The 22,082-nt window shown below is 44.5% G+C and overlaps 1 long non-coding RNA gene across 1 annotated transcript in view; it reads left to right on the forward strand.

The window, feature by feature from the left end:
* Positions 1–22,082, forward strand: part of LOC119117340 — a 55,095-nt gene that overhangs the window by 31,541 nt on the left and 1,472 nt on the right. The window contains exon 6 of the long non-coding RNA XR_005096499.1: positions 3,226–3,334. This is a non-coding gene — a long non-coding RNA (uncharacterized LOC119117340). The remainder of the gene's footprint in view (positions 1–3,225; positions 3,335–22,082) is intronic.

Below are 22,082 nucleotides of genomic sequence, written 5' to 3' on the forward strand. Positions count from 1 at the left end.
AAATTAAACTCCGATTATGTCTCACCACTGATGACTTTTTCGGCCGCAGTTCTACACTGGAATTCTAGCCCGCCGCTCGTAATTGCTCATCAAATCACCGCTTATATTTCAAGGAGCCAGAGATTGAAAGGGACATATGGAATCGGACAGCTCTCGTGAAAATATAACCGGGCGCCAATATATAACCGTCGGTGTGCATCGGCGGTGTCTATTAGCTGAACACGCCTGAATCCTATTTGGCGGTAATCAACAGAAGCACCGTGGAAGATAAAGATCAGCCGCAGGCATTATTTTCCCTTCAGACTTGAAGAGTGACAGGCCCATTATGCCCTGCACGGGATTTATGCGATGATCGTTTTTGATGGCCCGGACGTCCGCCGTCGCCCGTAATGTTTTCTATGCTAATGAGGCTTCTACTCTTGCCACGTGACGCCATCCTTTCTGCAGGAAAGCGATTGTTGACGGCTCCATTAAAAGCCGCAACAATATTTCCTCCTCGGTTACCGTCGCTCGTCAGCCAAGCGTATTTATGTCTTTTGCTCCCGTATAACTACGGATTGGACTTCCTTTGCTCGATGATGGCCGCTGGGAGATATGAAGCGACCTTGACGCAAGGTCCGGCGCGTGAAACAGCAACATAAGGTGGCGACAAGGAATCCAAGAGTGAAATGAAAAGCCGCCCCTCCGCCTTCATTAGTGCTGCGGGGCCATCCGCACTTGTCTAATGACAAACTACCTTGTTGTGCATTGTAAGTACAGTGTGTTGATGGATCGGCTTGCATTAGTAATGACCTTTCCAAAGACTACATAGCCACTAACTTGAATGCTGCTGTGTACTCTGTTTTTTCACACACACGCATATATATATATATATACACACCATATTTTCCGGACTATAAGGCGCACCTAAAAACCTAAAATTTTCTCAGTGCGCCTTATAGTCCGGTGCGCCTTATATATGGACCAAATTCGTAAATTTAAACTGGCCCGAAGCATTGTGTTATGAAATCAATCATCAGTGGCCCGCTGAAGACTATGAATCATGAATCAAAAAGACTATGGATCATTATTTTGTGATTATAAAGTAATTTGTTGCGTCTGAAGTTGAAATAAAAAAGATGAAATGGAGAATGATTTGGATTAAAAATCTGACATGATGCATTCATGTCTTAGAGTCCGGTGCGCCTTATATAAGGACAAAGTTTTAAAATGGGCCATTCATTGAAGGTGCGCCTTATAGTCCGGTGCGCCTTATAGTCCGGAAAATACGGTGTATATAATAAGCATAAAAAAATAAAAATATGTGTCGAATAATTTATAATCATTCTAGAATATTGAGGCAATCAGGGAAGTCTCCTGTCACTCCCAATACTCGCAGCCCAACAAATGCCAGCGACTTTGCGGCAATCCGAAACATTTCTCTCTTTCATACTTGGCTGACAGCTGCCTTTAACAATAGATGGGATGGATGTGACCCTTGGGGTTTGTATCTTTTGACACGTGTTTTTCACAGTGGGACTCGTGGCGGTAATTGCTTCCGAGGGGTCCCTAATCCGTTTTTACGCCACACATCGCACACCCAAAGCGGGAAACATGATTTATATTTGACACATGTCCTCTTTTCATCTTGACTCTTTGTGATGAAGTTGTTTATTTGGGCTAGCTTGGACTCTCGGGGAGATAGAATGACTATTATATTTTCTCTTCCCATGCACACTACACGTTTTTTTGTTTTGTTTTGTTTCTATCAATCAGTGCGGAGATTCAAATGGCAATTAATAATACAAATAGATTTGTCATATGAAGCCCGTCGTTTCTACCGCAGCTATAAACACTTGAACCTAATGAACACTTGCGTTTTGCATCGTCGTATGCATCTCAATGCCGAGGGGGGAAACAATTTCTTGCCGATAAAACAATGTTTCTCAGAATGCCTTTTTGAGCCAAGAACCAGCGAAACAGACCCACTTAAAGAAACATCAGTTACACTCGTGAATGCAAAACGGGTTCTTGCAGTCTCCCAGAATCTCGTCTTCAATCGGTCGCTGGCGCTAAAATTAGCATCAAGTTTTTATCAGCGCTGTGAAGAATTTCCTCCCAAACTTCTGCCGAATGTGCGCCCGTCTTCAAAAGCCGGAGTCGTGTTGTCGCACAACACAAGACCATCCTGACTGCCTGTGTCGGGCTGTGAATACTAATACACGTTTCCTTGTTTGATGCTTCATAGAGGACACGGGGAACACGTATTGAGCGCTAACCTTTTCTCTCTTTTGTGGCTGACGGGTTATGCGCACAAATTCCCTTAAGGCCTTTCTCATCAGCTGATTAATTATCGCGGAATTAATTGTTGATACAGCACCACGTGAGAAACAGCCGATAATTAGTACATTTCATAAGTACATTGACTGATCAAGTCTTCTGGCAGCCGCCGTGATAGCCAAGTCGAGTTAGCAAATACATTTTGCTAGCAACACAATAATGCCGTTCAAGCAAAACGGTCGACTGAAACTAAGCCGCGTCGGTTCTCGTATTGCGCACGGGTCACTACGGATTCTTTCGGAACAAAGCCATTGTTAATGTTATTAATGACCGCATGGCTCTGCACTCTGGGGTCGAAGCCCGGGGATTTATTTCATACAGACTCCCTGTGAAAGTCTTCAAAGTGGGAGCCAAGGATCATTGTTCTTTTGCTCCCAAGCTCCCCCTACAGCTACTCTGGGAATTGCATATTGGCATCCACAAAGAACGGATGCGCTAGCACAACTTGTCTTCATTATAAGCGGATTGTCCAGATGTGGCAGTTTAATTACCATATCCAAGTCCTTCTCATTTAATGGAACTTTCCAAATTTCTGGAAAGCCATTTGCGTATCAGATTCATTGCAACTTGAGCCGCTTGACAATCTAATCTACAGCTTTGTTTGTCGCCTCCCTCCGCAAAGCTAGATTAATAAATGAGAATTCATCGGAAGGCATATCTGCGATTAAAGTAAGGCGGGAGGGAAAAAAATCGAAAACAAAAGCATCTCCACGACAATACATGTTTTACAGCTCACCGACAGCCGCTCGAATTAAGTGATGCAAACACGGCAAATTGAATCAATTTGCCGCCTCTAAATGGATGTGATGCGCGGCGCCTGAACGCTCGAATGAATCCGAGAGAATTTCTACGTTTAATAATGTTGTTTTTGTTTGTGCCTTTCTTGTCCTCGCTCACTTGATGAAGCTTCCAGAAGATGGGGCGTGAAGAGGATATCAGATAACAAGGCGGCGTCGCATGCTCCGGGAACGAAGCGACGGGCCGTGGTAGAGCGCGACGAGGGCGGAGGGCCGAGGTGAGTGGAGCGTATCAAACAGATAAGAAGTCATGTGGAAAATGTGGGAGGCAAAACCATGCATAAAATTATCAAAAAAAACTCTAAATCGGAGCAACAGCCTACATTGACAGGTTAGCTAGTGTTGGCTTGCCTTTTATGCTATCGCAACTGAGTATCACAAATCAAAATCATTAGCCAAAAAAGCTAACAAAAAAATGTTGACTTTACATTTCACTTTTTCAATGTTGTGTTTTTATGTGCTGTGGTTGAAAAAAGTTACAAGGATATTTTATCGAAGGAGTAAAGTACTTGTTGTATCCCAAATCATCTCTCCCCATTGAAATGAATAGAAATGCCCTTAATCCATTCCAGTGACCCGATCAAACTCTATCAAAATCTTCAAAATGTACATTAACAACACATTTAAGTCGACTGTAAAGAATTAAACAAATGGCAGCGCCCTGGCCAATGTTGCGTCATCATACCTCATTAATTCAATGTCATTCTGATTTACAGTTCAGTGTGTTCCTATATGTTGACCCCAAACTTGTGTAAAATACTCAAGTGTAGGACATGAACCTGAGAAAGTCGAGTCACAGAATATTTGTTTTTCGTGACTTGCCACCGCTGTCACTCTGTTGACATATTGATCCGGAACCTGCAACGCGTAATGATCAACACGGAATACAAAGCTTCCCGACAGTGCCGACACATTGACAGACCCGTGATTAAATCAAGAGAGGCGCCCACGTTGTTGACGACAATGATGATAACGCCGCGGGCACTTATCAACGTCGCCGCCAATCTCCCATCCGCCGCCGTTTCCAAGTCCGTGTCAGCTGGATGCTGATGGGGTGAATCAATCTGAACAAAAACCAAAGCGTTTATCATCAAAACCAAGTGAGCGCCTGGCGCCGACTCGTGAATAATTGTTGCCAGGCGTTATGCTTTGGCTGTCACTCGCGAGTACGCCGCCTCGGCTGTAATGCATCTGCATTAAGGCGGCCGCTGGCACGCTGTCACGTACGCCGCGCCGTAAGCCGTTAAATACATAAATTGGGTTTAAATGAACACACACCCCACTTGTCTCGCCCGCTTTAGCGAGTAATTCATCTCCCAACTCTGTGATTCTGTTATGCCGTCAAATTGACAAGTAATCCATTGCCGGCGTCCTTGTTGTCAACGTTGAGGTCACCGCCGTCTCGCATCGAGCCAGTGTACAGTGAACCCGAATATCGTAATTTACAAAGCGTACCTGTTTCTACAGAACATAGCAGGGGAACCCTGTACCGTCTTTTTTTTACAACAGCATGTCGACTCACAAAAGGAACTCTGTTGTCAGTCTTAATCCCAGCCTGCACCTTGCCCGGATGATAATCCTCCCCCTTTTTTCACTCTGAATCCTTTGTCGCAAACTTTTCAAACCTGTCAGGTCTCTTTGCAAGCTCTGTGAACGTCAGACGTACATTTTTAACCCTCCCCCCCCCCTTAACAAGAGCACTCAGGCTTTAAATAGATTACACCCCATTATCCCCAATTACATTTCAGAATAAACTTGGAAATGGAGAGTAAATCGCTTACCTGCCCAAATGTCTTTCATGGAACTTTTACAGAAGTCCTCACTGGCTATTTGTCTTAATTAATACACGGGAAGAGGGCGGGGTTATAGCAAGGTCAAGATCAAAATGTAAACACACAAAAATACTTTTATTAAACTGCACTGAGTCACGTCAAATGTTGGGAAGACTTCTGAGTAATCGACTCAGAACAACAAGAAAAAAATATCTTCAAAAGGTCTTTGAATGTGACACTTGAAGTCTTTCGCTCAGCTGGTGTGGCCTTTCTGTTTTCCCCATTGAGCTGAAGCTGTGACCTACCACTGTGATCTCATTTGTGGATGTGTTTTTTACCTGACAGTGTAGGACACAAGCACAAATACATTGTGACAAGTATTGGAGCATGTAAATATCAACCTATAGACAAAAAAAAAAATACAATATACAGCCGAGGTCTCCCATGTGTCTCAAAGTGCCCTCGGCCACCTCCGTGGCGCCGAACGTGGGGTGTAACATATTGTCGTGTCCATCACCGCCGCGGCGCTTGATAAGTTACCTCTCGGCGCGCACTCGACATATACAAGCGCCGTTTTTATACCCTGTCAATAAAAGTGATTTACCCGGGAATCAATACGACGCTTGCCCGTGCGCTGACAGTGTGCTGTGCTAAATTTATACCCGCCAACATACAGTACATTTTTAGCTTTAACATTTACGCAGGCAGTCAATGACGAAATCAACTGCAATTTCCCAAAGGGGAAATTCTGGATGACATTTACATTAAAGGAAAAAAAAATGCATGCTCGCTGAGATGTTTCTCATAAATGTTACGCCGTCGTCATGTCACCATTATTCCGAAGCATTAAAGTACTCGACATTATGTCTTTTCCCTAATAAGCCGGGATGTCAAAAATATTGCGACGTTATAGTTTCAGAGGGAATTTCCCCCGTTTCTTTTATTCAAATCTTGCCTCGTGGAGATGGTAAAAAAAGGAAAAAACATCTGCTGTACGGCTATTATCCATCTGTCGGCCCTTGTTCCTCCCCGTTTTGCTCAATGGATTCCTCCTCTTTGTCTACAACATGCAATAACCATCATCTTCCGTGCCAATGAGCCATGTCGCCTCAAAATGGCCGCCCGTCATCCGTTCTAACAGTCCAACAGGCGATGAGTGGGTGGGACCCCTCCGTTTGGCCTCCACGGCCAAGAATTGGTGAAGCTAGGTGGATAGATGCCCACATGAGAATTTCTCGTTTATTAAAATGTACTTTCCATTCCCCCGAAAAAGAGTATTTCTGCATCCATATTTACCGGCGGAATTAAATTCTTGACAAGCAGGTTGGGTCTCCGTTGGCCAGCCGCCCGCACGCAACGGCATCTTGCGGGACCGACGTGACATTTACTGGTAAATTTGCATGCTGCAGCTCATTAGCTAATTAGAAATCGACATAGCCCTCAGTAAAGCGCAGTTAACTTTGTCCTCAGGTGAAGGATTCCCCCGGCGGCCTGTTTACGAACTAAATCGGACCAGAGCGAAAGTGAAACTTGGCGGTCGCTAATAGGCAGTGGAAGTCAACAAGTATTATTTTTTACAACGGCACTGACAAGCTCTTAAAAGACCTCCATCATTAGTCAACGTCACGTGTCCTCTCGAGCTGTGAATCTCGCTCTTGGTCTAGCAGCAGCAGCAGCACTAATATTTACATCACCGATAAAAGTCGTTGTAGTGCGGCCCACTCTAAATCTGAGGCCCGCGACTGTCGCTGATGACAGAGGGAAACATAAAGCATCCCTCACAGCGATGGAGCGCTCCTGATGCTTTTATTGGGCCGCTAGGAAAAAAAAAGGGCAGCGCTCGTCACTTTCCGTCCGACTGTGCTGTAACGCCGTTTGATTCCTCCCGACGTTGGGCATCAAAAAATTCCACATGATCTATGACTTAAGTTTAAAAGGACAGAGTTGGAAATCATTATTGATGTCTCTGAAGCTTTGTCGGGTTGTTTTTGTCATGTGCTTTTGATTTTGTCTACGTTGCCTCTCCTGTGATTTGGTTTGTACTTCAAAATACAGCCCAATAAGACACAATTGTGTAAAACTTTTATACGACATAACTTTTTGTGGTTTCGATAGCTAGCGAGATTGATAGTGAGCTAGCTGGGTTGATAGCTAGCTAGATTGATAGTGAGCTAGCTAGCTGTTTTGGTTTTTTTGCAGTTTCAGAGAGTTCATGCACAGTTGAAACTAGACAAAGGTCAAGGCGTTGAAACAAAGGACTTTGCGGAGCGCGATCATGCCTGCTAACCTTCGTGGGGCCGATTCGGAGATAACCGCCGTGGGTAGTAGCCGACGGTGGGGAGAGTCGCGGCTGCCAAATTCTCCGCCGGCCAAAACGAAGAGAAGTCCTTGCCATCTGGGGCGCCTGAGGCAAGGCTGAAAACAACTCACTGAACCCCCCCTACTACCCCCCCCCCCCCCCCCCCTCATTTGCGGGGTACTCGTTTTTGAGAAGAAAAGCAATGAGTGGACACGATGAAAAGGTCTTCCCATCGCTTTGCTAACGTGGGGAGACTGCATGCAAAATGTGACTTCCACAAAACTTCAAGTTCAACTTTGCCAAACATACTTATGAAGCTTGACTTTTTGGGGGGCGGGAATGGCTCGCAGTCTTAATGCAAGAGAAATCTCCCGATTTACATGAGGATAACAGTGGCAAGGATAAATATTTTTAGTTGTGACGGGGAGGGGGCAAACAGATGTCTGTTTAAATGTCATGTTTGTCGCCGAAGCTGCGCTGACATTTCCGTCCCAGACTTTCACCTCTCGGATTTGTTTCGCCGTGACTCATTTAGCGGGATCGGCTCGAGTCGGAGCTGCGCTTGTGAATAAATATGATCTAATTGATAGCTGACCTCTCACATCAACAAGCAAACGGGACCAAGGCGAGGGAGACTTAACTGTTTATGCATGCATCCGCATCACGCCCCCTCCTTCCCTCCCCCGTTGCATGTAAACCGCCTTGGGTGTGCGTGTCTGATTCCGACTGCATATGCAGTTGGGACAGCTGGTGGCCGCGGATATTGATAATGGCATCGGGGACGCTCAGCTTCTTGTCTTATTAATCACACCAGGCTGAGCGGTGACCTTTCCCCGAGCCCACTGCTTGGGGCTCAGCCGTATCCCGTGCTTCCTTCCCCCCCCACTCCCTCCCTCCCATGGGAGTAGGAGCCTGACATCACTCACCCGGCGTCCGCTAATGTCAGCCCCGAGCCCGGCCGCCGCGGCTCACCGGCCCTGCCCGACGCCCCGGACACGGCCCGGGATGACAGAGACATTGATCATCCGGGAAGCAAGCGTTGTCTGGCGGTGGCCGAGTCGAGGGGGGGAGCGTACATGTGTGTGCGTGTCGGAATATAACGCCAATTGTGACTGGTGGGCCTAATTACAACTCACATCTGGGTCCTAATGAGCAAATCAACACCTATTATCGATCAAGGATCAACTGGCCTCGAGCCGCTCTCCGATTGGCCGAGACGATTCACACGGATCGCTCGGTTAGGACTAATTACTCATTCAGAAAACTCGCGCGAATCAGTTTATTAGCGCTAAACGCTAGCTTGGCACATTGGGAATTTGGATGCAATGAAGAGAAATGAAGAGTTGAGGTCACCTCATCTTTACAATCATAATGGCCAATCGTTTCTTTTTAGGCTTGGCAGAAGCCCATTTGGACAAAGCTATGTAATCGTGTTGTATTGATGCAACGAAAAAAACGATATATTTGGGAAGGTGGGGGCCGAGCTCTACCGATATCCTTACAGTTGTCTATCATTTATCTTGTACTCATCAAATAAACAAAATTCACATTCTAATTAATAGTCTTGATGTTAACTGATTCAAATATTCCTTCATTAACCCCCCGCTAGGGCAATTTAATTGCTCTGTTGATTGCAAAATCAGGGCTCGCTCGCAGATGACAATCAAAATTGAGAATTAAAAACACTTTCCCAAAAGCCGCCACCAAGATTGCTCAGGTGGGAGAGACTAACAAGATAATAAATAGCAAATCAACTTGGAGTGGAAAACACTTTGGTACTCGTAGCCTGCCTGAAATTGCAAAATAAAAGATATAAAGCATTAAAAAGTGAGATGTGTAGATTCAAATATAACTTTAGCAACATATTTGCGTTAAAATCCAGGAAAATGTTTATACAGCAACGGCCGCGACATCTCTTCCCGGCGCTTTGCTGTCCGTTCCAGCCCAAAGAAGAAGAGCAAACAAAATCATCCAGAATCAAAGTGATTAAAGTGCAACGAGATGTCAGAATGCCTCGGCTGGCTTGTTAAGTTGTCAGCTTTTGTTTGATTACCTTTAATTGTGTTTGACGCTGTCGGCACTTTCTCGGAATGCAGTATGACAAATCGCACTGCAGCCAGAAAAATAAATAAATGTGTTTTTCTTGCATTGGGAATTTGCGCAATGAAGACAGAAAAAAAAAGCAATATTGTATGGAAGGAATCCGCTCGAGCGGCTCATTCTAAACGAGGACAAGAAAAACAAATTAAAGAAGACATCAAAGTGTACGTTGATGAGGACGCGCCGACATTAGCCAAAAGAATTCCATTCAAATTATTCAAGGATAAAAAGGCTAGGACTGCAAATCAGCACTTATATTTGCGGAAGAGCACGCAACTTTCAATTCCTCCTTAACGACCGCGTTTGGCACCCTCGCCGTGGTCCGTTAATGAGGACTCGCTTGTTGATTTGGTCCTCCGAGAACAAATGAGTTCAATTTTGTAATAATGATTTCTGAGGTTTGGGCTTGATGACTTTGCCTCGCTTTGTAATAAACTTTTCCGCTCTAATTTATGGCTCTTCTCTGCCAAAGAAAAACACGCGGAATGTCACTCAAACACGTCAAAGGTTCTCCAAAGTATTTGTTCGCCGGTTGACTCGACGAGCTGAATTCAGCTTCGCGTCGGACCAAAGTGCACACGTGATTCCGTGTGTGTTTACCTATGTTGTCTAGCATTGAACAGATTTCCTTGACGGCACCCAAGCAATACAGATTTGCCAATTAACCTCGATGTCACTGTAATTACCGAGTCACATCAGTAAAATGAATTAATTTCCCAAAAGGACCCGGCAACAAAATTAGCTCTTCCCAATGAGAGCCAATATGTTGTCTGATAATTAGGCGAGGCAAAAGTGAGTCGCTGCCATATTTATGGCAGCCCTTATGTGTAACGTACGTAATCGGCCACTAGGGGGAAACGACGGCCGATCGGCTACTTCCCGTTACGGAACGAAGCAACTTTTCAAAGCTCACTTTCAATCAACGCTTCAATTAGTATGTAAATTGCTAATAAAGCTCATTGGAGACACGTCGGGTTACCTCAGATGGCGCCAGAGCAAATAAACCGTCGCGAAAAGTGTCGAAAAAATATTCGGCGGTCTCCAGTGTCGCATCAATCATGTTAAGATATAATTAAAACTTCAATCTTGTTAGATGTGTGATTGATGTTTTGTTTAATCAGTTCAATAATTCAGCCTCGGCTCATTAATTAGCAATAATATCGCGATAATGAATCAATTTGAAATATGTATCGTTAGGGTTTATGGATGCGTCGCGTTGGATCTCCGGGGCGTGGTAGACTCCTCCCCTGTCGTAAAAATACAAACAAAAATCTTTATTAGCTCGGCTTCCCTGGCAGCGATCAGCTTGGTGACCGGTTCGGGATGTGTACCGATACAGGACAAGTCTGATTAAAAAAAGAAAATCACCATTTGGAGCTCTCTTTGCTTCAATATCTTTTAACAAGTCTGCAGTTAACGCAACACAAAGTAATTGCACTTTTTTTTTTTTTTTTTTTTTTAATAACTCGCAAAGTAATGGCAGTAAACATAGGCGAATGAAAATAAAAGTTTGTGATGCTTCTCAGCATTCACAAAATAAGACTATAACGCTTCATACGTGTTCAGGGAGCCATACGGGAGCAGAAAACGAAATAAAAACAAGTAGTGTGTCTTGTGCCTAAAGCCAACCTCATTATTTTCCACGGATAAATTATTTAGGAATTGTTTAATAGCTTGTAAAAAGAGGCAAACCGCTGTCCTTCGCATTTGTTTTGCAAAATAAATCTGGCTAAATGTAGCAGCATTCATTTCAAGGTTGGGGGAAACTAAATTGGAACAACCGAAGTATACCTGCCAGGCCACTAGTTGGCGACGTACATAAAAATGTGCATTTGAATACCATAGTTAATATAATTTTATATATGACTCGAGGAGATGCCGCTTTAGCTCCGATGGTAATTCGCACCTTCGATTGCGTCCTTGCTGTTTAAGAAACAAAAACAAAATGTGCCGCTGCAGTTGTTAAGACCGTTAGCCGGGCTCGACGTCTCCAGTACGTGCGACATCGCTGTTTACATCACTTATGTCCTTGTGGCATTTAAAAATAAAGTCAATTTCTAGCACAGTTGATGTTCATGACATTTATTTTTATTTTTTTCCGGCCCCTGATGAAATTAGGCAACGGCGAGGAAGCCAGCAGCGATTCCTTGCTTGAGCAAAGGACTTTGTAAAATAATGAGTGACTCCGTTGCGAATTTGCCTCCTTTTTTTATGAATAGCGAGGCGGCGGTGCTGATCTAGGAGGCCAATTAAAATAAAAAACGGGAAGCCCCATTTTTCCAGTTAATAGACACATTCAAAAAAATATTGACCTAACATGTCTTTTGACCCAATAAAATGATAATATGACACTTGCGTAAGATTTAATTAGTAATCAAACAGGGAGGTTGGAATTAGCATGGAGGCTAAACATTAGCGCTAAAAAATCATGACACGTCTTCACACATCCAGCAAAATTATTCAAGAGTCTTTCCCCGCACGTGTCAGTTAGCGGAACAAAGTAACATTTGTCTGGCTTCCCCGACACAAAACAAACCCAAAGACCCGCTTGATGAAGTAGGACGGCGGACCCAATGGAGACAAGTCCCGGCGCGAACAAACAAGGAGAGAAACGGATTCGCTATCAAAAGGACGGACGGAGCAGGCGTGCAAATAGATGGCTGCGACTCCAATTAAAGACGCTGAAAAAAAACACGATCAAATCAAAACAATTTTGGCCGGTCGTCACTCATTTCAAGCTTGAACCAAATTCAAACGTGTGTTTGGCGTTGACGCTCTTCAGGGAGACAGATGGGACGGACCCCTAACAATCCACCGTGCCTTCTTTCCGCATGACTTCCCGTCGCAGTCTGCGGCGCGTTTTAGTGCCAGAGCGTCTCCCGTCGCACACACACACTACACACACAAGCGCAAAAAACCAACTACTCTTTCATTAATCATCTGCATGTGTAAATTAGGCATGAAAAGGGAGTATTTGGAGCATTAAAAAAGTTGGAATGCGGCGCTTTAAGGGCACCCCGCGGTCATAAATGGGATGATGGAGGCAAGTTAACGAGCTTCTGTCTGTTTCTGGACAGAAGGGCCCCACTCGAGTGGAAATGTCACCTGTGCTCACTCGCGTGTTTGCTGTTGATTATGATTAATTGGCGTCGTTTGGAGTTGCAACGTGGCAGTTTTGTAGTTGGGAAGAAAATAGTTTTTTTTCCTTGGTATTTCAGATTTTTGCTTCAATATTAAGAAAAGGTTCCTAAGTCTTGCGTAATAAAGTCATTTTCATTTCCCAAACAATGTACAGTAATTATAGTGAGTTTTTATTCCTATTTTTTAAATTCACTTTGGTTGATTATTTTTTTTTGGGGAAGGTTTGTTAGTTTTTATTAGCATTAATTTCTCTCAGAAACCCTTCATTTTAGTTTTTTTTTTTTTTGCCCTTTATATTCCATATTTGCCAAAACATTTTCACACTAGCTGAAATTGATTGTATGAATGAAAATAAATCCAGTTCCTCTTCTCCACCATTGCATCCACATTCAAAGCACAGCTTTATTTATCTTAGTTGCATCCCGACAAGACTATTTGAACACGGCGCCTCACCCCTAAGATTAACATTTCGCCAAGCGGCTTATTAGAGCAATTCATCAAATCAGTGGGCAGTGCTGATTAAATCAACGTGGTAATAAATGGAATGATCTGAAGCCTTCTGACACGCCGGGTCCTCGCAGCCCACCTGCCTGATTAGGAGGCAATTTATCCCATCGCTTTCCACACAGCCTCGCCTTTTAATTGGGCCAGCAACGAGAATGTCATACTGTTTTCCTGATGGCCCATCCTGCGGGGTCTTGATGAAAGATCTCGGAGCATCAATTTAGCTTCATGATGAGACAATTGGCCCGTTAACGGACCTTGGGCTGTGGGAATCTGGGTTGCTTCTCAAACTTTTTACAGTACCAGTCCCCAAAAATGATTTCGCATACTCGGAGCAAGGGTTCATTAGTAGTAGTCGTATGCTAATGCGCAGTTGTTATTATTATTGGGCATCCGTAAGAATCGCAGAATGTTGACAAAAGCGAGCGAACATCAACTGGCTCGCTATAAATAGTCAATTAAGTCCAAACTTGTTCCAGGAATGACCGGCGAATAAGGGGAGGAGAGGACGGCTGTTGGAGGCTGAAGAAAAGCCGTCCATTATCTAGCAGCTAATTATCGAGCCACTGTTATTTCCATTTGCCAGATAGTTCCTGATTAAAGGGTTTGGTCAATCAAATAGATAACAGGGATTAGAACCAGCAGGATGAGAGCGTCGGAGAATGAGCCAGCACACTGATGCCTCGCTTGGATTCGATGTCGGCTTTTTAACAAAAGTGCTGCTAAAAAGATGGCATTGCTTATTAGCGTCGATATTTCCCGCAACTGTGGGGTGAAACGGATCGTTCGATCGCGGTGAGCGTAATAGCAACATTGTATTTGCTTAACTCGTGGATGAGGCTTTGTTTGCATTGTTAGTTGGTCTGAAGAAAATGTATTCCTTTTCAATCTTTGATTATGTTTTATCCAATGCGTGTTTATTTAGAAAGCATGTAACAAAAACACAATCATCACAAACAGAATCTTGCCGAGCTCAATTTACGACATAATGCCTTTCCTCCGCCCCTGGGTTGCACTGTATTACACTTTTCAGATGATACAACTAAGCAACGAAATAAAACATATAAAGTAAATACAGGAAATTACCGCCACTGGAGTGGAACAGTCAAACGATAATGTTTGAGGTTGTCTGGCCTTGGGAGGTCGACGCTGCATCGGAAGCCATTTTAGTGAGCTAAAAATAATAAGCAGTTGTAATTAAAAAGTAGCTCTACAGAAAAGCAATCTACAATATTAAACAAGTCCAAATGTGGACTCATAGTTGATAAAGGCTAATAAACGCAGGAAAATACCCAGCGACACCGCATGGAATATTAATGACCAATATCACAACCGCCATTGCAATAAAGGCACACACAAACAATAAGTCTCTGCTGGAGGGTCGACAATGCATTGTGAATAATCTGCGGGGGGGGGGGTCACGCCCCTTAAATGCTCTCAGAGACATTCAGCCTCTCTGAAGGGACAATTATGTCTCTTTTACAATTCAACCTAAATTGCTAAAGAGGTTGTTAAATAAATTTAAATAAAATTAAAAAAAAAATTTGCCTCCAAAGTATGATTGATAGTGTAAAAAATAATTCAGCTAAGTGGCTTGGTGCATTCATTTTGTGTAACACTCCCAAAAAAAAAAATAAATAACTGTTCTCAACTTATAAAAAAAAAAAAAGAAAAGAATCAATGGCAAAAAGAGGCTGAGCAAGAAGAACAGGTACATTCTAAAAGTATGCTGACTAATTGAGACAAATGAACAGCAGTAGAGAGCAGCGCCGAAGAGACAGCAGCGAATTTATCGAGTCCGTCTTTTGCCCTTTTTCCTCTGCTCGCCCCTCCCAGTTTGAATAACAACACAAAACATCACGTCTTCCTCTTTGCACACATTTAGAATCTATAAATCATACCGGATCACATCTTTGGTGTTACATAAAAAGAATGTGTCCAGGTTTTCGCTCAATAAAGGTTGAGAATCACTTCCTGCGTCCAACATACTTCAATATAAGTGATACATTTATTATTTAAGAAATATCCATTTTCTTCTTCCGTCCATCAAAATGAAATGAAATGCGACAAAATTTTGAACGGGCTTCCTTTACATTATAACATCATTTGCATCATCATGAGTAACGCAGCATAAAGGCAAACTATTATTCATTTATGGCCGTCACATCATGCTCATCACCATCTTGTAACGATACAAACGCATCAGAGGCTGTGTGTGAACTTTGAATTTGTGACCCCCATACAGAAACTGCTTTGGTTTCTTCTGACGTCCCCAAGCGTAACCACAGAATCAAAAGGCTTCTACAGACGGCTTTTTTTCTTTTTTTTTTTTGTCCACCGCTGCTTTGCCAGTTGTTGAGTAGAATTAATTATCACCTCCGCCAAGGACATTGTGATTTGCACCTACATCACTCACTCGATTAGCCGGATTACTCAAAAACTGCTGGACTGGCACCGGTTAAAAAATGATCCCGGTACCGCAGAGCCTTGATTTAACGGGAAAGTGGCCGGTCATCCCTTAGAACCAATTTGCTGTTACCTTGATGGTACTCCAATGGTTCACAGTCCGTAAAGTCGACATTCCACTGTACAAAGTGCAAATTCTTGCCGGCACTCAACTCATCCGAGGTTGTCTCGGTCTGCGGCACGACTGGATTGTTGATAATTCCGCTTTGTGAGATGAGACCCGGACTGTTTTGAAGACGCATTGTAATTGGTTAATGAGTCGGAACGGAAAAGCTTCTTGATCTCATTTCCAGTGCTTAATTAACCTTGGAGTTGGGAGATTTCCCCCCGGTGCTTGGGACAATGCCGGGGGCATTTGGCTCCGCCTCTTCTTGCCCGTGTCACTCTCGCTCTGGGCCATGTGACCATTCCCCCCCCCGCAATGACAACAGCTCATCTGGCGTGTCCTTCACGTGGCGACGACACTTTATTGACTAAATGGAAATATGCATAGGCGCCACCTGCGTATGCATAAAGATGACAAAGTGATTCTCGTCCGGAACAAAAATAGCAGCGCCGCTGCTCTTCCCCGCCGACTTTGACTCTTTCCCCAGGCCAGCCCAGTTCTGTGGCCCCGGGGGTGTGAACCCAGTTCTGACAGAATTGATCTCGGGTTCATCATCAGCCTTCCCTCGAGACTGGAATGACACCCAGCTTCACTTTCATCCCGCCCTCCTTCTCTACTTAATTTATCCTCCCTCGGCTATTTCCCACTTTTTCATCTTTCCGTGTCTATACTTCCTCGTCGCATTTGCTCACCTCTCTCTAAATCCAAAGCATCTTGTTCCCAGCTCTGTAAATACAAGTCGGTATTGACTTTGTCGATCCCCTTCTTACCTGCAGAAGAAGCCCAGGCTTCTCGACAAGCACGGAAGACTTAACCCTTCGTTATCTTTGCACACATCGGAACCTCGGAATTTGAAAGCTCCAATTCCGAGCCGCAGAAGCTAGCGCTTGACACCTGCGGCTCCTCGCTGTCGCCTCCGGCTTCAAAGCGCATCATTTACAAGTCATCGAGCACCTCTCCACCGCTTCTCTCTCTTCGCCCCTCTTCCAAGTTCCAGGAGCGAGGCCATTTTTCTCCATCGCCTTCTCGGTTGTCGGCTCTGGTCTGGCGCCGTCTGCCAACAAAGCTTCCCGCATCCTCTGGCGTACTCCTCCATCTCTAGCTCCTTTCAGAGACCGAGCCATATGGTACCGGGCCTCGCCGGTCCTCAGCCTGGGGTCAGTTGCGGTGATGCCACAGAGGAAGGATCTCAGACAGGAGAAGATGCGGCGTGAAATTTGTAATTATCGTCCGCATTTGCGCAAAATCTGTGTGACATTATTGCACTTTATTACCACAGCAGGTGGAGTCACGGTGAACCAGGTGGTAGTTTGACATTGACATAATGAAGGTGGAAATTCATTTCCATGACCCAGATTCAGCTACTGAAACAAAAGAAAGTGTTCTCTTTGCGAAATCATGCGGAGCCAGCCGTATGGTAAATACATTTTTGCCTCGGGGACGTTCCAAAAATCACTCAAGCGGAGATTTCCTTGTCTATTACCTTAAAAAAACAGACGAACCTTTTTTAATTAGCTCTCGAGAAGGAAACTGTAAGTCTGAAAGTGAGACGATAAAAGCACCAATAAAAGTGAATGTATGCTTACACAAAAAAAAAAAAAAAAATCCTCGAAATCAGGGGATGACATTGAATAAGCAATTAGACCAAGACGATACGAGCACCTCGGAGTATCGCCGCTCTCGGCGTATTTAGGAATCGAAGCCGAGCGTACGGAGAGTGGAGCGAAACAGCAGGCATCAAATGGGAAGAGGTGTGAAATTGAAAGCCATAAATTCCTACAGTTGTGGGAGCCTCAGCGGCCATAAGACGCAAACCTAACCCTTTTTTTAATTGGAAGCTAGCCGATTGTTGCCTTGCGAGGTCGCTCGACAATTGGGCTCAATATAAGCGACAATCTCGCCGCCATAACTGCGCCATCCTCTTGTCGCTTGTTTGCATGGCTTTGAATTCACTCCGGGCCATAACTGAAAGAAAATACGACTGACAGTAGTTTGAACTTGTCCAATATTGCTCTGTAAAGTTGAGAACCAAACAAAGTAATAGCTCGGCATCGCCGCCCATTTCCCTTCACGGCTTAAGGCCACGCCCCCTCTGGATGATGCATGAATGCGGCTCAGCGACACGGCAACCGTGTTAATTGACTCAAGCATATCGTGTCTCCACTTAAGACCTCCGATCCCTCGACTCGGCACCCCTCCAGGACCCACGCTGGCCCACCGCTAAAAATAGCAACTTATAAACTAGCGCCGCTAAATGCACTTGCTAATATCCCCCCATCTGGAGAACTCTTTAAAAAGTCTGATGAATGATTGCAGGGCCTGCATTTGACAGTGGGCTCTGGCCAGCAACCCCCACGCTTCTCCTCAACCAAGCTCCCGGGCAACAAACCATACATAGCAAATGTAGCTCTTTAGCAATATGCTAATTTCTAAAAGCACCCGGCGAGACCGAATGAATATTCTGCACGTATATTAAGCGCAGGTTGTGCTTAATAGATGGTGTGCGGTATGCAGGCGCTCCTGCCGACCACGCCAAGTGGCAGGAACTCCCGGGGATGATGGAGCGAAGGCCGGCCTTGATGTGGCAGCTTTTAATAATTAATGAAAGAACGTGGCGGGTAGATTGGCAAAGAGAGGATTAGAGAGCTTCGAGAAAGAGCGAAGACCAATCAAGACCGAGCGTAAAGGAAAAAGTGAATGATCTGTTGCCGCTTAGCTAATTGGCCACTTCTTGCTTTCCGTTTCTTTCTTAGCTCGCTGGATATTTGAACAGAAAAGGACTTTCATCTTGTATGTCCTTGGTTTTTCTTGGCTCCACACGGAGATCTTACAAAGTAGTACAATTCCATTTCCAGCTCCTCCAAATGAGGGTCAGAATACTTCAATGTATTCTGGCAAGGTTGTGTAATAACTTTGGATTTGGTCCAAGGAATGGTCTTACATGGCATGAGCGGCATGGCAGTGATTCCATCAAAAATAAACAATCATCATTCATTCGTCGACACTTTTACTATTGCAAGGTAAATCTGCTGTTGCCTGATATTATCTGCGCTCTGGCAAACGCCGCTCCCTGCCAAAGCGTGAGAACCCAATGAATTATTTGCATGATTCCAGGCCGACCTCCAGACAGGCAGCTGGCATTGTCAACAACACGCTAAGAATTAGCTCGCCAACTGAAATATCACCCATGTCAGTCCTGTTGTTGTTTGGTGTCACACTGTTACTTAACAAACGGCAAACAAAACAAGATGGAGCTAATCCACTATTACCTCGGAATAAAACCGTAGACGCACACGTTTTTACCCATCATCAATCTCACGGCTTCACATGCTCTCCCCCTTGAGTCCTCGGCTCTGCTTTTGGCTCTGTCTCGATGCAGGTAGGAGGTCTCCTGATACTTACCACTGGGCTAGCTCACTTCACATTAATGCAACATCCCTCCCCGTTAAGAACTCCATCCAATGACCGCTCTTCCACACTGCGGATGAATTTTCTCGCGGAAAAAAAATTCCCCTCCGAATCCTGTGCCAGATCAATTCCATATAACCCGAATATGACGGTGCCAGGTTCATCAAGGGCGACGACGTCGGGAAGTTTAGTAGCATATAATCAGGATGTTCATTAGCGAGCGGTAAAGATTTGACCGTGGATTTAAATGGCGCGTGTGCAGATTTCACTGTCTAACCTGCCATGTGGGAAATTTCATTACGTCGAGGTGCTGTTCACTAATGAAAAACATGTCAATAATCAAAGAGACAGACGCTCAAGTATTGAGCAAGTTGCGCTAAAGATATGACGGTAAATTTGGATCACCAGAAGACTGATGTGGCGATATTCAAAAGGGCTTCTTGTTAAGTTGCTAATTAATGCAAATACAGCAAATCCAAACAAAAAAAGAAAATCCTCGTTGACAGCTTTTGCCCTCGTATTCTGCAATTTCTTATTATTTTCCTAACGCTCACCCTGAAATCAATTTCAAAGTCTGGCCAGTGAAACGGGGTCTTGCGGTTTGGGGGCGGGGCGGGGCAGGGCGGCTTGTACAAGCTCGGCAGTTTGTTCTCTACAGCTGGGGCGTCCCGCTTTTGCGACTATTCCCAGTCCGGGCCTGCCTCGGAGCCTGCCTGCCTGCCTGTGATTTGTGGAGCCCGCTGGGGCCAGAAGCCGGCTCCCCCCTAGCTTGCAATCTGCAAACAATGAGCCCCGTGTCCGTGACGGATGGCCTACATCCCTCCCCATTTGTCTGCACTTTATCCCCATCACAGAATCAATTGTTCAACCCCAAAGTTTGCTTAACATGCACTCCCAGCCAAGAGGGCACCTCGCCGCCGCCGAATTTAGACATCAATGTTGTCCCGAAGTGGAGGCGTGGATGAGAGGGGGACTTTCAGCGTGACTTTCAGGGTCCTAATTAGGGATAGGACAGCTCGCTACCTCTCTGGGTGACATTTAACTGGACATACTTGATAAATGTCACAACGCTGGATACAGCCGCAACAAATGGATGCATCAACAACGGCTTCATAACCTTTACTGATAGTCCCTGCCAGGAATTCAAATTCTTTATCCGCTCTCCCTTGCATCTCTAAACACCGCACCCTCATAATCAACATTGTGTTGGGAGAGTGCCTTTCGCGTTCAGTCAAATTAAGTGGACCACGGAGAAGGAAGGGGTGGGGCGAGGGAGGGGAGGAGGGGTTGTCTTCATGTGCCCTTGCAACACGACGACGTGTACACGGCTTGCGTGCCAATGCCAAATGATGTTGAGAAGGGGACCTTTGGAAGCAATCAGAGGCAATGGAGTGCTCGTAGACCTCCCTCGTATTTTGCCAAACTTAGACGAGACACGCCATTGGAATTAATCAGCTCCCACGATGGACTTGCTGGTGTCATAATTGTCGTGTACATAATGCCCAAGGCTCACGTTCTGTTATGTACCTACATTTTCAAATATACATGCATATTTAACGGTTTTTTTTCGCATTAAAATAAATGCGTCAAAAACCAAATAATCTTTCCCCATCCAAATGAATAGGAATGCCATTAATCCATTTCAATCCCCTACAAAAAAAATAGTTAAATATGCTAAATGATAACGATGAACACTTCGATATAGGAACATATTCCTGCAAATTTTAACATTGATGAAAAATTATTTAACAGACAACTTGTCACTTTTTTTTTTTTTTAATCCAAACTGTTCCGGTCCCATCGGAAGGCGTAAACGCTCTTTGATTAGAAGTGACATCTTGGCAAGTACCCGAGAGAGTCGATGAGCTCACATGAGGCCGAGTGCAAGTCAACTGACAGCCCTGTGACATTTTTAGGACAAGGCAAAAAGAATAAAGGTGGCTTATTATGTTGTCGCCATTGTAGGAAGTTGAAACAAAAAAAAACACTTTTATTTCCGTTCGTGATTCATTTCAAAAGCACAACCCCCAAATGGTCATGCACCAGCACTTCTTGTCTTTTGAAGTACGTCTTTGATATGGAGAATATGTACATAGATTTATCTCAATGTTTTGCTCCTCTGCATATAAAGTAAAATCATTTATCTGGTTAAAGTGACTGTCTAAATATAAACCCTTGATTTGTTTCACGGATTCTTTTATCTAACACGGTGCTCTCCTTGGACCTGTGCTCCTGAGTGATTGTGTGTATGTGTGTGTGCCCACATTCCCATGCAGCCGAGCGTGTGTGTGTGTGCACCTGCATCTTCACGTATGTTGGTGTACTCCACGCTTCACATCACGCAGCCTTAGTTGCATTGCGGTGGCTAATTGCCTCTCCTGAGGAATAATTAGATGACAAAAGCAAATCTAGCGGTAGCCTCGGAAGCAAAAAAAAAAAAAAAAAGGAGGGGGGAGGGAAGATGTATGTTATGTCACGAGTACGCGTCGCCATTTGTTTGCGATGGAAATCTGCCAGCGGTGGCGATAAGAAGAGAGGACATAGCAGAGGCCGTACATCCGCAGGCCGAAACCAAAGAAAGACGGGACGACAATTAATTACGGCTAATTAGATGTATCCGTGATATTTACTGGGCCAACCATAAATCAAATGGTCAAGTTATTTTTAGATGTGTGTACTCCGGCTGTGTTGTTTCCCCCGTGTCGCTGCTTATTTACTGTTAGCGTTCCAGGTGTTCCGAGCTGGGTCGCTGCACATTCCCTCCTCCTCAAAGATTAATAATCTATTAGTAATCCATTTCACTAATGAGCAGAGTGGAAGGGGTGGATTGAGTGGTTCACGCAGAGACGGTCAAGCGCATACATTCATTTTCAGCCAATCAGATGGCTCCGGTCGGGATCGCCTCCGACAAAAGACATCAATTAAAATTTGGTTGATTTTGTTGTCTATGTTTGGTTACGGGAAATAAGCGTTCAAGTTATTCACAATCAGTACGAGGGATTTCATAATAACCTTCCGGTAACTGCCGTCGCAACAATAGGAGCTCCCCAGGGAACCGTTCCGAGCCTCTTTCTATTCCCGCCCCACATCGTTTGCTTTAGTTTGCTATATCATTTGTCAAAAGTTTTAAATTTTAGGGATGTCTACACGACGGAGCAGTAGTAACACAA

The sequence above is a fragment of the Syngnathus acus genome, chromosome 23, assembly GCF_901709675.1.
Source record: "Syngnathus acus chromosome 23, fSynAcu1.2, whole genome shotgun sequence".
Lineage (NCBI taxonomy): Eukaryota > Metazoa > Chordata > Actinopteri > Syngnathiformes > Syngnathidae > Syngnathus > Syngnathus acus.